Consider the following 8,039-nt stretch of genomic DNA (forward strand, 5'->3'; position numbering starts at 1 on the left):
ACAGCATTGAAAGAGCTTCGATTAGAAATTTGGAACAACCCCATACAACCTTTATAGAAGGGCGAAAGGGCAAATTTACCCATTGTAATATCAAAAAGGAGCACCAGACACCATAATAAAATATTAGGAGTAAAAATATACATGGACATTTCAAAACAGGACAAAAAAGCCATATCCGTTAATCCTCCCAAACATTAGTTACTTTTTTTTGTGGGTCCCACTTATTCCAATTGTCATCTACTGGTCCCATAAGTGTTATCTCTCCTCTGTTCATCCTTTCTTCCTCTCTCTTTCTTCTCTCTGTCCTCTCTTCCTCTCACTCGTCTTGCTCCACGCTTCAATTTCATATGCTTCACTATTGTCTCCAATTAAACAAATTTACAAAAAAATAAGTTTCATGTTTGCCTATATTCGTAAACTTCTCTCACGAATTAAAGTTGTATCCTTTAGTATTATATATATACCTACCAAGCAAGTTCTGTTTTTGGCCAGCTTTCTATGTTTGCACACTTTCTTATTATAATATTGAGAGTTTGTGTATTATTTCCTGCACTATGGCTCTAAGATTAAACTTTACCAAAAACAAAGCATATATTTCCTTCTTCTTTTTAATCTTCATCTCGTTTATTTCTATCTTTTGTTTTTGCATTATCATATATATGTAACTAAACATATTGCTTCATAGTCTATGATAATAATGATAGTCCTATATACTCTCTCTTTTGCTCATCCTCTTTTCCTCTCTTTCTTCTCTCTCTCCATCTCCCCCTCTCATCCTTCTTGCTCTGTGACAATAGTCCCATGCTCTCTCTCTCTCTCTCTCGCCACTAGACATTCTAGTCGACTTCAAAATAGGCCACGTTGTCAGCTCCTACAAATACCCCCAACCTAATTTCTCCCATCCAACTCCCTCGCTGGTCCTTTCCTATCTTATGTTGCTCCCTCCTTATCCTTAATCCTATCTTTGTATGTGCTCTCTTTTAGACATCCCCTCCCTCCCTCACTCACTCAAATCAGATCTTTTGTGTGCGTGTGTATGTGTGTATCTAATTATATATACAAATCTTATTTAAATACTAAAACAGGATCTCTCAGCCTCCAATAATGCGCTGAGTAAAATTCAGGTTGCGTGTGGAAGTTTAAAATTTAATACAAGCATGAAAAAGAGAATGGGTCAAGGTCAAAAAAATAAATAAATGTAAGATGAGAGAGACACATAAATTGAATGGAAAGTATTTGAAAGACTTTTAGAGAATGACCCCATCTCTCCTCTATCACTCTAGGAAAATATTTATAAACACATCCTCATCTTATCTCTCTCTCAAACCTGGCAGTGAGTTTGAGCCTGAAGTAACAGCCAATTACCGAGAATGCCAAAAGAACCATGCGATTAGCTTCGGTGCACACACGGTCAATCGAGAGAGAGAAAGAGAGAGAGAGAAGAAAATTGGATGAACAAAGAAGAGAGAGTGGATGGGACTTGGCATTTGGAATAAGTAGGACCCATAAAAAAAAGTAACTAATCTTTGAGAAAATTAACAGAGATGACATTTTTGCCCCATTTTGAAATATTAATATGTACTTTTGCACCCAACATTTTGTTACGGTGCCTAATGCTCTTTTTTAACATTACAGTAGGCAAATTTGCCCTTTCACCTTTTATAGAATTAGTTATTAATTTTCAAAATTGGACTTGTAATCTGAAATTTTTGCATGAATAGTACCTGAGGACCTTCATGAAAAGTTCTAAAATTTCCAAGTTTAAGCAATGATTCTACTTTTCCATTTTGCTTCTGAATGCATACTATGAGGAGTAAAAGTAAGGATGTTTCATGAACTCAGCTCATGTGTGCTCAGTTTTAATGGCAACTATTCATTTTGTAAGTTTTTTAATTTTTCAGAATTTATGCCTAACTTTGGAAAGACATAACTTCTTGTATAAAACTCCAAGTTTTATAAAATACTACTCATTTTAAAGCTAAAAATATAAACTATTGATTTGTTAAGTTTCATATCCAAACTCCTTCATTTGATCAAAATTTTGCATGGTCAAACTTTACTCATAATTAGATCAACTTTCATCCTTTTTATGCATAACTTGTCAAAATTTAACCATAGCCACTCAAACATGATTCAGCCACATATCATAGCATATAACAAGTAATTTCACATAACTTACAATCTCTATAGGTCATCCAAATATCAATCCACAAATATTACAAAACTTATACATAAAGTTCAATATAAATTTCATAACATTTTTCTTTATTGGGACAACACTTCCTTGCCTTTGGCCACACCACTTGCATGCCCTATTGGTGTTATTTAAACATAGAGAGGAATGAGATTTTATAAAAATCTCAGTAGCAAAGAAATTACAAAGCATGCAAGATATATTACAATCAATTCCAATATTTCTTTACCTCTATACCATGTAAAAATCATATCAAGTCATTCCAAATCAATACATTGATGCATCTTGCCAAGGCATACCATGCAAACAAATGAAGCATATCACCATCAAACAATTTCAAATGCCACATGGTATATATTCAAAGCATTATGTCATGTAATAATCAAATAAGTTAACATTAAAATCATAAATTCCATCTACCTCTTTGAGCTTAACCACACAGCCTCCTCTCTTAATCCTTCAGCCTTCACTTGCTCACTAAAATAACCTATCAAACAAGAAGAATAACAGTGTCTCAAGTTAATTATGTCATCCATTACATAATTCTTCCTAAAACCCTATCCCTTTTTCCATTAATTTAGGGTTCTAGTATAATCAATTTTTCTATAACTCCTATAGGTGTTTCTGATCGGACCCTAATGTCGCCTTCTGGGTCATCAAAATTATGCTTGCACCAGATAATATGGTATAGGGCACAACCAATTGTTCTTCTTGAGGAGCGCTTTATTGGAAAACAATCTAGTTTAAATTGGTAATAAAAAACATGATGATTTGGGTAAAAAAAAAAAAGGGTTTTAATTGTTTTAAAGGTGGTGCAATAAATGTAAAGTGCAAAGGAATAAATGTTTTTGGTATCTTAAATGAATGAGGAAATGTTTTGGATTTAAGGAAAGTTATGATGGAATAGTCTCTTGATGATGAAAAGTCAACTATCACTACACTTAAATTAATTGGGAGTTTTAGAAATCTCTAAGTCTGAAGAAAAACCCCAAGCAAACACTTGGGTCCAATGTTTTAGTTAATGAAAACTCACTTTAATCAAAGTTAATTAACATGTCTTAAAACATTGTTGAAAACTACTTAGAGTGTAAATGAATGAATGATGCCAATGCCCTTAGATTCTCAATCAACAACCCAGAAAACCAAGTAAACAATTCAAGTATCAATAATCACTGACAATAAATTGAACGCAAGGATTCCAAACTGAAATATTATATAGATAAATCAATACTAACAACATCCAATCCAAATACATTGTAGTAGCCTAAGCACAAGATTTACAATCATAAATCAAGTCTCACATAAGTGTAGAAAATTCCTAAATCCAGAAAGGTTCAACAAAACATTAAGCATAATATTAGACTATAGAAAAACTCCCCGATTAAGTCCTTGAGCTCAAGCTTTGTCTTTCATCACCAAGAGGCTAAAGATTTAGCCTCTCATGCCTTTAAACTAATCACAATCGCTCCAAGCATGAACAGCCATGAGTGATGCTAAAAATGGGGTTAGAAAAATAGAGAAGAAGATGATTGAAGTGGTTTAATCGGTTTAGAATTGCAGAAAATGGTGAAAAAGTGACGAAAAATAAAGGTTTGGGGTCTAAGATCAATAGAAGCTTGAGAGGATATGATGGAGGCTCAATTTTTTTTACAAATCTGTAGAATGGAGGAGTCCTCTTTCATAGTGGCTACCCCCCTTAGGTCTAGAAGTTGAGAAACCTATTCCAAAATGCACAGCTTTACTTAATGCACTTAGATCGTGACCTCAGAAGTGTCAGGTCACAACTTGGGGGACTAGGTCGTGACCTCAGAAGTGTTATGTCGTGATCTAGGGAGACAGAGAACATTCAATCTTGACCTAGCTCCAAAATGCATAGTTCCACTAAAAGGGCATCCAGGTCACAACTTCAGCAATTCATATCGTGACCTGGGGAGGCAGAACACTCCAAAACTTACATTTTGGTCCTTATAACTTTGTAGCTCCATCAATGCTCCATCTTGGGTCTTAAGTCCTTCTCCAATTGCTTGAAAAATACAACAAAAGGCTATGTAAAGACTAACTTATTACGGATCAAGCAATTACAAATAAGGAGGGAAAATTGACCCTTTTTACCCCTTAAATAACTAAATGCAATGCATGAATCAATGTAATCGAAAAGCTATAAATGCATGCATAATGAGGGTAAAGTGTTGTAAAACATCAAAAAACACTTGAGAAAACCATACAAAGATAGGGTTCTATCAGTTTCTTGCATAATTTTCCATGTAGAATCCATTTTTGAACTTAGATTCATCAAAATCCAATTCCTCCTATTACTTCTCTTCTTGGTTGAATAGGGTACCTTAGGGTTCAAAATTCCATTTTCAATTTTAATGCTTCCAAACACTTGTTCTTCGCATATCCCTACACAACAGCACCTTCTAAACCCATTGGAAACATCAAAACAACAAAAATCAAACCTTAGGGTATCCATTTTCATTTGGTCGAATAGTCTACCTTAATGACATAAGTTGTTATCTTTCAAATAACCAAGTTTAACCACTATCTATCAATCATTTCTAATCCTTTAAACCATATAATAACTCAATATCAACCATAAATCAACAAGTTCATTTCATGCAGTACCTATCCCTTAGGGTTTCAACCACTAAACTCCACCAAAACCAAGTTTAAAACCATCAAACCATAGAGAATTAAGTACTAGATAGGATAGTCAAGCTTTTACCTTAATTAAACACTTGATTCACCTTGGTTTTAGCTTATTCTTTCTCTCCTCTTCTTACTCCTGAAATGGCTAAACACTTTTTTGCCTCTAAAGCTCCAAATAGGCCCAAAAGAAAGGTGAAAGAAATAGGGAGAAAGTGATATATATAGACCTTGAATCAACTTACCGTGTGTCACAATCTTAACCCTTGATTTGTATCACATAACACGTACAAATCTCCTTCATCCTCTCTTGATTTGGCACCACATGTGAGCTGAAGTGTCCTTCACATGTAATTCAAATGGCCACCTCATAAGACACCTAATCATCCGCATGTGAAAATTCCACATATTTTATTCAAAAATCCATTCTTCCAACTCCAACCTCTAATTGGTATTATTCTATCTATCCTCAACCCTCAAATGGCACCACTCAAGTTTTTGAACCCCCACTAAGCTTAAGGTTAACACTTAAGGTTATTATATACTATCACGTAATTAGTTAAATTTTTCTCGTATCCTGTTAAGTTCACTATCTCCAAAAATTCATTTTCTTGTACCAATATCTTCCTCTCAATGAGAAATGACTCCCCAAATTTTGTCAAATTTTATTTTGGCTTATAACTCCTCTAGTTGAATTTTCTTTGAAATTGGCCCTTTACTGATAAAATTTTCAACTTTAAAGAATTTAAGTTAATGTCTATATCTCTAGAGGTTGGAAACAATTTTAAAATTCATAATAATCCTTTAAGTAGTTTTTCTAATTTTTTTCATGAATTATTAAGGCCCCTATATATTTTAAATAATTCAATCTGGCTAATTTTCCTTTAATTAGCTAAAACTCTAAGAAAATACAAAAAATTCTAAAATAAATTATTTTCATCCCATTTTCATCTTTCAGGCCTCAAATACTATTTTATACCCTCTATTCTATTTTTCATAATTTTTGGAAAATTTTCTAGAATTTTTAATCCACATTCCTATTCTATTCAATATTGACAAGGTATTCTAGAAATAATATTCCAGTCCCAATCTGATCTCAATTCAAAAGTTGTGTTGTCCTTTTATTGGCTACCCTGCTTAACCCATAGCCTAATTTATAGTCCTCATTTTCAGAGTTAAAATTAACAAGATATGACACTACTAAAGAAGGGGATGCACTCTGTTACCTTGAAGGCATGAGCATCAAGTATAAAGGAGTAAGGGAGGCGCTAGTTAGCTCTAAATCAGATAATAACGATGTACTCTTGTGACATAATAGGTTAGGCCACCCTAGTTTTAATTACATAAAGCATGTGTTTTCTCATTTATTCAATAAAAGTTCTATTCCATTATAGTGTGAAACTTGCCAAATTGTAAAAGAAGCTCAATCCTCCTATCCTAAACAGACATACTAACTTATTGCTCCTTCACAATAATCCTCAGCGATAAATGGGGACAACAAAATAAAACCTTGAGTCATATAAGATAGGTTGTTACTTCATAGATGATCATACCCAGGTTACATGGGTCTACTTGATAAAAGAAAAATCCAAAGTCCTAAAAATATTCAAAAAATTTCCATTCCTTTATCAAAAATCAATTCCAAACCTCTATTAAAGTGTTACAAAGTGACAATACTAGAGAATACATAAGTAGACCATTCTAGGGATTCCTTGATCAGTAAGGGATTCACTACCAAAACTCCTGTGTTTATACACCATAGCAAAATAGAGTAGTTGAGAGGAAGAACTGACATTTATTGGAAGAAACCCTGCCCCTTATGATAGAAAGAGATGTTCCCAATGTGTTTTGGGGTGATGCTAACTGCAATATATTTTATCAATAGAATGCCATCTAAAATTCTTAACTTCCATACTCCTATCCAACAACTCCTTGAAATCTATCCCAACCCACCTCTCATAACTACCCTTCCATAGAAAGTTTTTGGATGTCTTGTCTTTATGTAGAAGCACGATAAAGGAAAACTCTGTACAAAGGTCAACAAGTGTGTCTTTCTAGGATACTCATCCACTTAAAAAGGGTATAAATGCTACAGTCTTACCACCAAGAAATCACCATCTCCAAAGATACTGTCTTTTATGAAGACAATGTTTATTACCCCAACTTACCCATTTAAGGAAGAACACTAGCATAGAATAGCTAATTGTGGATTCTACACCTAATACACCTGCAGGAACTACTTGTGGAACCATAAACACCACCTTAACTACTAGCCCAACTAGAAACCACCTGGACCAGACCTAAGATTTCAGAACTAGTAAATACAAATAGGGATTCATGAGTTAAGTGGCTACAAAAACATTATAAAATTAGTCTCATCCCCAAAAGGTCAGCATAATGGCTTTAAGAATATTTAAAAGCCAGTTATGCCATTTAGGGGTATTTTACAGGAAATTCAAAAAGAAATACTTACAAGTTGAGTTATGGTCCGAGAAAATTTACAAATTTTTTTCCAAAATTTAAAGAATTTTTATGGTATGAACAAATGAATTTTTGGAGCTCTGAATTGAATAAAATACTCCGGTCAAATATTAATAATTTTTGTCTCCTAAATAGGAGACAAAGAGATAAGATTGCATTTATTACAGTGTTGAGTCAGCATTTTGAGTCACCAAGTGTATTTATAACGCAATTATGACACCTCTAAGTTAGCATGTTGAGTCACCGGGAAATATTTATGGACAGTAGAAAAATCAAAATGCAATACGGATACATTTCAGACAGTCCTCTATCTACCCGATACAGCGAAATCTCTACTGTGTGACTCAATAAGGCTAAGTAGCCTGTTAATGGAACTAACTATTTTCTTCTATACTCCTCTAAGATAGCGCCATTAGTGGACTGATTTGAAATGAGAGAAGGGTCCCTGAACATGTCCTAGTAGTTTCGGATAAGTCAAAACCTGAAAAAGTACCCAATATGGTACAGAATGATAAGATAGATGAAGGAATACCTAGGGGCTGCATTTTGGACGAATTTCCTATTAATTTCCTTCCTATTTTAATGCTAAAATGATAAAGGGACATACAAGGGATCAGGTGTACGGTTGGATGAAAGACACATGGCTTGATGATGTAAGCATGATGTCATGAGGACACTTGTCAATCTTGATTATGCTTGGCAAAATCATAAGAAAAGA

Source organism: Neltuma alba, unplaced genomic scaffold, assembly GCF_004799145.2.
Source record: "Neltuma alba isolate B1F8T4 unplaced genomic scaffold, ASM479914v2 tig00010324_pilon, whole genome shotgun sequence".
Lineage (NCBI taxonomy): Eukaryota > Viridiplantae > Streptophyta > Magnoliopsida > Fabales > Fabaceae > Neltuma > Neltuma alba.